Source organism: Phragmites australis, chromosome 23 (assembly GCF_958298935.1).
Source record: "Phragmites australis chromosome 23, lpPhrAust1.1, whole genome shotgun sequence".
Classification (NCBI taxonomy): Eukaryota; Viridiplantae; Streptophyta; class Magnoliopsida; order Poales; family Poaceae; genus Phragmites; species Phragmites australis.
Window position 1 is genome coordinate 19,021,241 of NC_084943.1, and position 8,483 is coordinate 19,029,723.

Sequence of the window (8,483 nt, forward strand, 5' to 3'; positions counted from 1 at the left end):
CCCCTCCCCCTGCCCTCCCTCTCAACTCGCATCCGCCCCACCACCGCATTCTTGCTTCGTCCGTCATCTGCAGCTCTTGCCACATCCTCACCCCGTACGCAGCCTTCTCCCTTCCGTACGCCATTCCCTGGCCTCAAGCTCCACCGATCCGCCTCCATCCCTCACCGGCGCAACCACATCGGCTTCGTCCCAACGAATAGCAACTTTATTGTTCTCTTACAGTTGTTCATACAAATAAATTTCAAAAACGTGGACTACCACACTCTCATATTCTAACATGGTTAACACATGAAAAAATCGAATATTTACCGTCCTCTATTGATTCTTATGTTTGTGCTGAAATTCCTAACAAAGAAACATATCCTTTGAGCTATTATTTAGTTGAGGAATTTATGATTCATGGCCCATGTGGGAGGCACAATCCAAATGCTCCGTGTATGAAAAATGGTGTATGCAGCAAAAGGTTTTCAAAACAATATTGTCAAGAAACATTCATTGATCAAGATGGCTTTGTAATCTACCGACGCCGTGATGATGGTAGAATAGTTACAAAGACTGGAATTCAATTGGACAACCGTTGGGTTGTGCCATATAACATGATTCTTTTAAAAAAATATCAAGCTCACATCAATGTTGAAGTCTGCAACATAACTAATTTAGTTAAATACTTATTCAAGTATGTAATGATGGGTCCTAATTATGCACAAGTCTCTTTAATCAACTCATTATCCAATGATTCTTCACATGGAGATACAGATCACCCAGATAATAATGATGGAGTAGATGAAATAGCTGAATATATAAAATCTCGGTATCTATCTGCTTGCGAGTCATTTTGGAGGCTCTTTGGGTTTGAAAGACATGGTAGAACACCTGCTGTTGAGCGGCTTCATGTTCATTTACCTGGCATGAATATCATTACATGTCATGAAGACCAAAATCTACAAGCCATAATAAATAACCCTGATTACCAAGTGACCATGCTTACACAGTGGTTCGTTACTAACCAACAGAACATGGAAGCAAGAGAGCTAACATATTGTGCTTTCCCTACAAAATAGACATGACACCCTGATAAAAAAATATGGGCCAAAAGAGGTGTAAAAACACCTAAGATAGGCCGACTACGGTTTATACATCCTAGAACCGGAGAAGCATTTTACTTACGTGTGTTGCTTATGGTAGTTCAAGGTGCCACATGTTATGAAGATATTCGAACATATGAAAATATCACATACCCCACATTCTGTGAAACATGTAAAGCTCGAGGATTAATTGGAGATGATACTGAATGGTTTATTTTATTTGAAGAAGCCGTTGTTTGGGCAATATCATCTCAATTGAGACATCTGTTCATGACAGTTGTAACCTATTGTGGTGTTACTGATATATAACTACTATTTGATAAATATTGGAAATAGATGGCTGATGATATTCTCTATAAACTTCGTAGAACACTGCAGAACAGCTCATACAATATTCCTATTGAACATCTCATGGCATTGCTCATACAAGAGCTAGATTCAATGTTTGCAAAAAAATGGACTATCTTTAGCTGCTTATGATCTTTGTCCATCAATCACTTCTTCTAGCATTACTAGAAATAGATTAATCATAGAGGAACTATCTTATGATACAAATACATTACAAGAACAAGCAAACAAGATGTATCAAACCCTTAACAACGAACAACAAAGAATATTTGATTCAGTCATGACAAATATTCAAAACAATACAAATTTCCAGGTATATCTGCACCTTATATTCCATGCATGAAGATCTACACCCATCTAGATATCCAATTAACTACATAGATACTAATGTATTTATTTTCTTCTCCCAGGATTTAGAGGGACTGGTAAAACATTTTTATGGAACAATATAATCTACAAGCTATGATCACAAACAAAAATAGTCTTACCTGTAGCTACAAGTGCAGTTGTTGCTTTGTTACTCTCTAGAGGTAGAACAGCACATTCAAGATTTCAAATTCCGATAGATATCAATGAATCGAGCACCTGCAATATACAGCGAGGTACAAATCTATCCGAACTGCTAAACAAGACTTCTCTAATACTATGGGATGAGGCATCAATGGCTCATAGATTCTGTTTTGAGGCATTAGATCGAAGTCTAAGAGATATCCTTTCAATTGAAAATTCTGATAATAAAAACAAACCTTTTGGTGGAATGAACATTCTTTTGGGAGGAGATTTTGGACAAGTATTACCAGTAGTCAATATTGCAACATCTGCTAAAGCCATTGGTGCATCTTTAGTTAGTTCCCCATTATGGCGATATTTCAAAGTCTTTAACCTTACAATCAATATGAGATTACAGAATCCAAATTTAGATTCTATTGAGAAACAAAAACTGTCAAGTTTTGCAAAATGGCTTCTAAATGTTGGTGATGGGAAAATTCCAGGGCAAATGGATTCAGAAAATGAAGATGAAAAATGGATACTATTACCTTCTGATATTTTATTACAGCCTGCTAACAATAATCTAGAATCAATAACAGATGCTATCTATGATAAAATGAAATCAATGAATTTATGCTCCATAGAGTTCCAGGAGATTGCAGATATTATTTCAGCTATGATAGCATCTTAAATTCAACCCGATGATTTCTCAATATTATATCCACCCGAATTCTTAAACTCTATATAACTCAATAATTTTCCTCAACATGCATTTGCTCTCAAAATAGGAGTTCCTATAATGCTTCTAAGAAATATTGATCAATTAATAGGTCTATGCAATGGAACCATACTAATTGTTACAAGATTAGAACAACACCTGATAGAGGCTAAAATTATTACAGGTTCTCATATTGATCTCCATGTATGCATACCACGCATTGTTCTACATGGAAACAGCTCTAAATGGACTTCCACTCTAACACGGCGTCAATTCCCTCTAAGACTTTGTTACGGTCTTACTATCAACAAATGCCAAGGGCAGACGCTTGATAGAGTTGGAGTTTAGTTGAAATGCCCTGTATTTACACATGGGCAACTTTATGTGGCCGTATCAAGAGTAACATCAAAAGAAGGTCTCAAAATATTTATTGAGAATGATGATGGTACTACTGGAATGATCACAAAGAATGTAGTGTACCACAGAATTCTCCTACAGTTATGAACTACGCAGAAAAAAAACTTGAATCTTGCATTTTGTTTGTTCTACAATGCTTCATGGCTTCCAGTCAATTAATATTTTGCAAAAGAGCCTGCAGCTATGTCATTTTTGCAGTTCTGAAGCAAATAGAAGAAGCCATATATTTTGGATTCTCCTGTCTTACAACTCATATATATCTCAAGCTATGGACATACAACTGTTCCCTCTAATATAACATCGCAGAAATAACAATGCTTCATGGCTTCCAGTCAATCAATATTTTGCAAAAGAGCATGCAGCTATGTCATTCTAGCAGTTCTAAAGCAAATAGAAGAAGACATATATTTTGGATTCTCCTGTTTTATAACTCATATATCTCAACTTATATATATATATATATATATATACATATATATATATATATATACATATATATATATACATATATATATACATATATATATATACATATATATATATACATATATATATATATATACATATGTATACGTACGTATACATACGTATACATATATATACATATGTATACATATGTATACATATATATATGTGTATGTATACATATATATATACATACGTATACATATATATACATATATATATGTATGTATACATATGTATACATACGTATACATATATATACATATATACATATATATACATATATATGTATATATATATATATGTGTATATGTATTTGTAACACTATTTGCAGCTGTGCTGCAGTGGAAATCAATATATCCTTTTCCCCCACAATATATTAATTATTGTGAAGATAATATCTTGCTATACTGTTTATTTCTATGATTTGCCATCGTTACATCATACATGTTTTACATAAACTGGTACAATACCTCCTGACTTCCAACAAATACTTTCCAAAAGACCGTGCAGTATGCTTTCAGATCAAATATTTTAACTTCTTTTGTCTTATAGCTGAAAGATTTCAAGCCATGAACATACAGCTGTTCTTTACAATATAACATAGCAGAAAGGAACTAATTGCTTTCTAACCTTATGGAGACACTTTTGTGAATACAAATATATATATCCCTACATATATATCTCATATATATCTATATACATACATACATACATACATACATACATATATAATGCTTTTTTTTAAACTATGTCCCGGTGGAAATCAATATAACTTTAAATTCAAGTTGTTTTCTGTACATATGACTTTGTTACATCACTATACACATGATAGCTATTTAATACCATATATAAAAAAAAACACTTTAGAGTATGTCTATACACTTTCACCAAGTAACTCTTTAACCCATGATTTTACCCTTTCAGATGACAATAACTCCTTTGAAAAATATCAATGCATCATCATTTCGAGCAAAAATATGTGTAAGGGTTACAAGACTATCTGAGTTTAGACTTGATAATAACCCAGATAAAATCCAGAGACTTGATTTTATTCTACTAGATGAAGAGGTAATGCTTTTCTTACTGGCTTTTTTATTTACATCTAAACCTAAGCAAATAATTGACTCTATTCTATGCACAGGGGAAAGCTATTGAAGCTCAAGTGCCTAAACGTCAAGTTGATCGATATAAACCATTACTCAGAGATTAGGAAGTATATTTCATTCAATACTTCCAAATATTTCCAGCCAAAGCGACTTATCGGGCAGTCGATCATATGTACTTAATCAGATTCACAAATTACATTGAGATCCATAAAACATCAACAGTCTCTCCGACATTTCCAAAGATTGCTTATTCCTTGGTTTCATTTGAGATGTTAAAGACAAGAATAGAAAACATCAACGATATGTCAGGTATTCTACAAATCACCCATTATATAAAATTGCATATATTGCCTTTAAAAAAAAATCATGATTAATGACAGTTCATAAATACAAGTGATCTAACAATATGTATCATTCCTAAGATGTCATAGGTAGGCTAACTACAGTGGGACAGATGGCAGGTATGCATGAGTATATTTCTTTGTGATATAAAATAAAAGATATTTACAAGGCCTAACCAATTTAATAGTATCTCCAATCTCAAATTGTGCATATATTACGCAGGGAAAGTATTGAAGCTGTGCTTTGGGGTCGACAAGCTACAGATTTCCCCGCTGAACAAGTTATTGAAGAAAGCAAAAGAACTCCAATAATTATTCTACTGCTTGGAGTGACTTGCAAATCACGTGAAGGTAAAAACGTTTAGCTTTCTGTATGTGTAAAAATACATAAAAGTAAGTAAGGCACTGAACTCTGATTGAAATTTGCAATACTTTTATTATATAGGCCAGTTAAAACTCCAGGGGAGCACCACATGCCAATGGTATATTAATCCTATTATAGCTGAGGCAATTGCACTTCAAAACAGGTAATTACTTACTTATTTTACGTAACATATTGTACAACTCAATATTTCTTTCACTGATTCTCAAATCCTACAACAAAAATTCAAAGTATTATATGTACACAGATTCAAAGCATTTCCACATAAAGTATCGTGGCTAAATGCACCCAATGCAAGTACTAAACCATATCAACATCCATTAATGATCTTGCAGATGTGATTAACCCACACAAGATATATGTAAGCTAATTTGCTATTTTTCCCAACTTTTCATCAATACAATATCTACGTTGATACTAGATATTAATAATCACCAGTATTTACATACATGCACTACACAGGGTAATACATACCAGGTTGATGTTATCATAAAAACACTCAAACCAAATCAACCATGGTGGTACCTTGGCTGTACTTCATACCACAAAAGAGTCCTCCAGGAAGGTGATGGCTATAAGTGCCCAAAATGTGCTGCAACTATTGTTGAACCAATGTAAGGACACAAATTATCCTATAAAAAATAGTAAGTTCGATAATTTTACTAAGTTGACAAATGATTTATATCTTTATTTAGGTACTGTATCACATTAGTTGCAATTGACCCAATTAATTTCAATGAGGAGGACCCAAAAAGCATTGAGATTGTTTTCTTTGGTACCAATGGAGAAGAACTCACGGGTGTTCCAGCTTTAACATTGCAGCATATTCGACAATAAATCTAGGAGAAATACCTTCAGAAATTACACGATTATATGGCCACAAGTACACTCTGAAGATTAGTGTCTCTTTTTCATCCATGCAACAAACAGATATATCATTTCTAGTTAGGTCTATAATAAATGCAAGTGGCCCGATTGTTCCTGCACTACCTACAACAAGCCAAGTGCCAAGTACATGCTAAGACATAAATAATCTTTACAATGACCTGATACAAAAGCAATAGTATTTAGTTTAGATGTATTTTGTTAGCTATTTTAATATACACATTGTTGGTCCAAAATATGAAGAGTGGCAAATTTTCTTGCTAAAATACACAAACATAATTCTGACTGCAGCTGTACAATTGTGCAGCCGTGATGTTATCTTTTTTACATATATATCTTTTTACTGAGGTACTTCTCTAGGAACAGAGAAAATTCATTTGTTCCTCCCAAAGGAAGCGAGCTAGAGTTATTTTCATGATTAGTTTCTCCCATTGTACAAACTTGCACCTCCAACTTAAGCAAACAACCTTGACAAATGGTGACAGTGACACAAGTGAGTATAGATCAGTGTAGTGTTTCAAAAAGTAGCTTATCTACACGCAAGGCGTTTCAATATTTTAACTTAATTGCATAGATCTGCTGGTGAGTAAAATCTTTATAGTCCCTTTAAATAAGCTATTACAGCTATTACTGCTGCCACCTTATACTTCACGCCAAGGAAACAACATTAAAATATAATCTTAATGTTATCTCTCAACTCCTACAGTTCAGTATTCTTCCATTTTTCAGTGTATAGGGAATACCTTACTGTCATTCAGCTTATATTTATTGTTTTAATTCCTATAACTGCTCTCGCTATTTATTCATCTTGATCACAAAGATTTTACAAACTATTTACAATAGAGAGGAGTAATTGGTTATATAATGCTTCATATATTAGTTACATCTCCTTTCTCTTCATACTTCAAGAACATATATACATTACTAAATTAAAAAAAAAGAACCACTGTATATCTACATACTGACTAACCATACTTATGATTACACAGGAACTACCTTGGCTCAAGCACACAGCTCAACACCAACTAATATTCCGAAGGTAAACAAATTTCCTGTTTCCAAATAATTACAGGAACAACACAAAAAAGAAACAGAAAGTCTATTATCTACAGCTGAAACAACGCCAGTAGAACACACCGTGAGTATTACCATGTACTTATTTCAACAGCATTACCAAAAAGGGGGAAAAATAGAACATAACAAACCAACATTTCTTTGTACTATACAGGCTTTAGCTACGGATGTGAAAGAATTGTCTAAACGGCACCTCACTGAACAAGACCCAGACTCATCTGATCCAAAAAACATAATCAGGTTAAAATTCTTTCCCACTACGGTTTCATGCTCAATATTTCTAATCTCTGTAAAAAGGATGAATCATCTTATTCACTCAAACTCAATATACTTCACAGTAAAAGACATGCTGCAAGAAAACTGCTCTTCAAAGACTAAACTATTACCAACTGAACTTCTAATACGGTAAGGCCTTCACCAATGAACATACACATGCATTTCCTTTTCAGGTTCGTCCAAATAAAAAAAAAGCTTAACTATTGCCCTCTTTCCTTTTCTTTCAGATCTTAAGTGTTACCACTAAATATGAGTACCAGCTATTTACCTAACGCCTACCTTCCATGTATCTCCAACCTCGCAATGTGTAAATATAATATCTTGCTGTATAGATAATACTACCAGAGACCAACTACTATGTACCACCCTACTATATACAACTACAATGTATTTTCCTTTCTAAACTATGGAAACGAAATCCATTAACTACTGTTAAAAACTTTACTAATGCACCATTAATATGTCAACTACAATCATTAAGCTATACCCTTTACATGTTCCCTCACCATCTAATAAGCGCTTTGCATCTATTTTTTTTTGCTATTGTCATACCTCCAAGACATAAATTCAATACAGGCGCAGCAACGCGCGCCACTCTTATCTAGTATTTTACAACCAGCCGGACAGCTACATGCAGAATGCTCGCATAGTCCCAATTGTGTTCACACAAGATTTTGCAATCCAGTAACACATAAATTCTTAATAACTATTCTAATTTTATAGGAAAATTGTGATTTATTTGTGAGTAAACAAGCAACTACTACCCAAATCGTGGTGATTCAAAACAGCAGCAAAAAAACTACCCTAAGGTACCCTAATGTGCAGGAAAGAAAAGGAAAAACAAAAGTAGATGCAATTTAACGATTGATTGATATGTTGCAATCGGTCTTCACC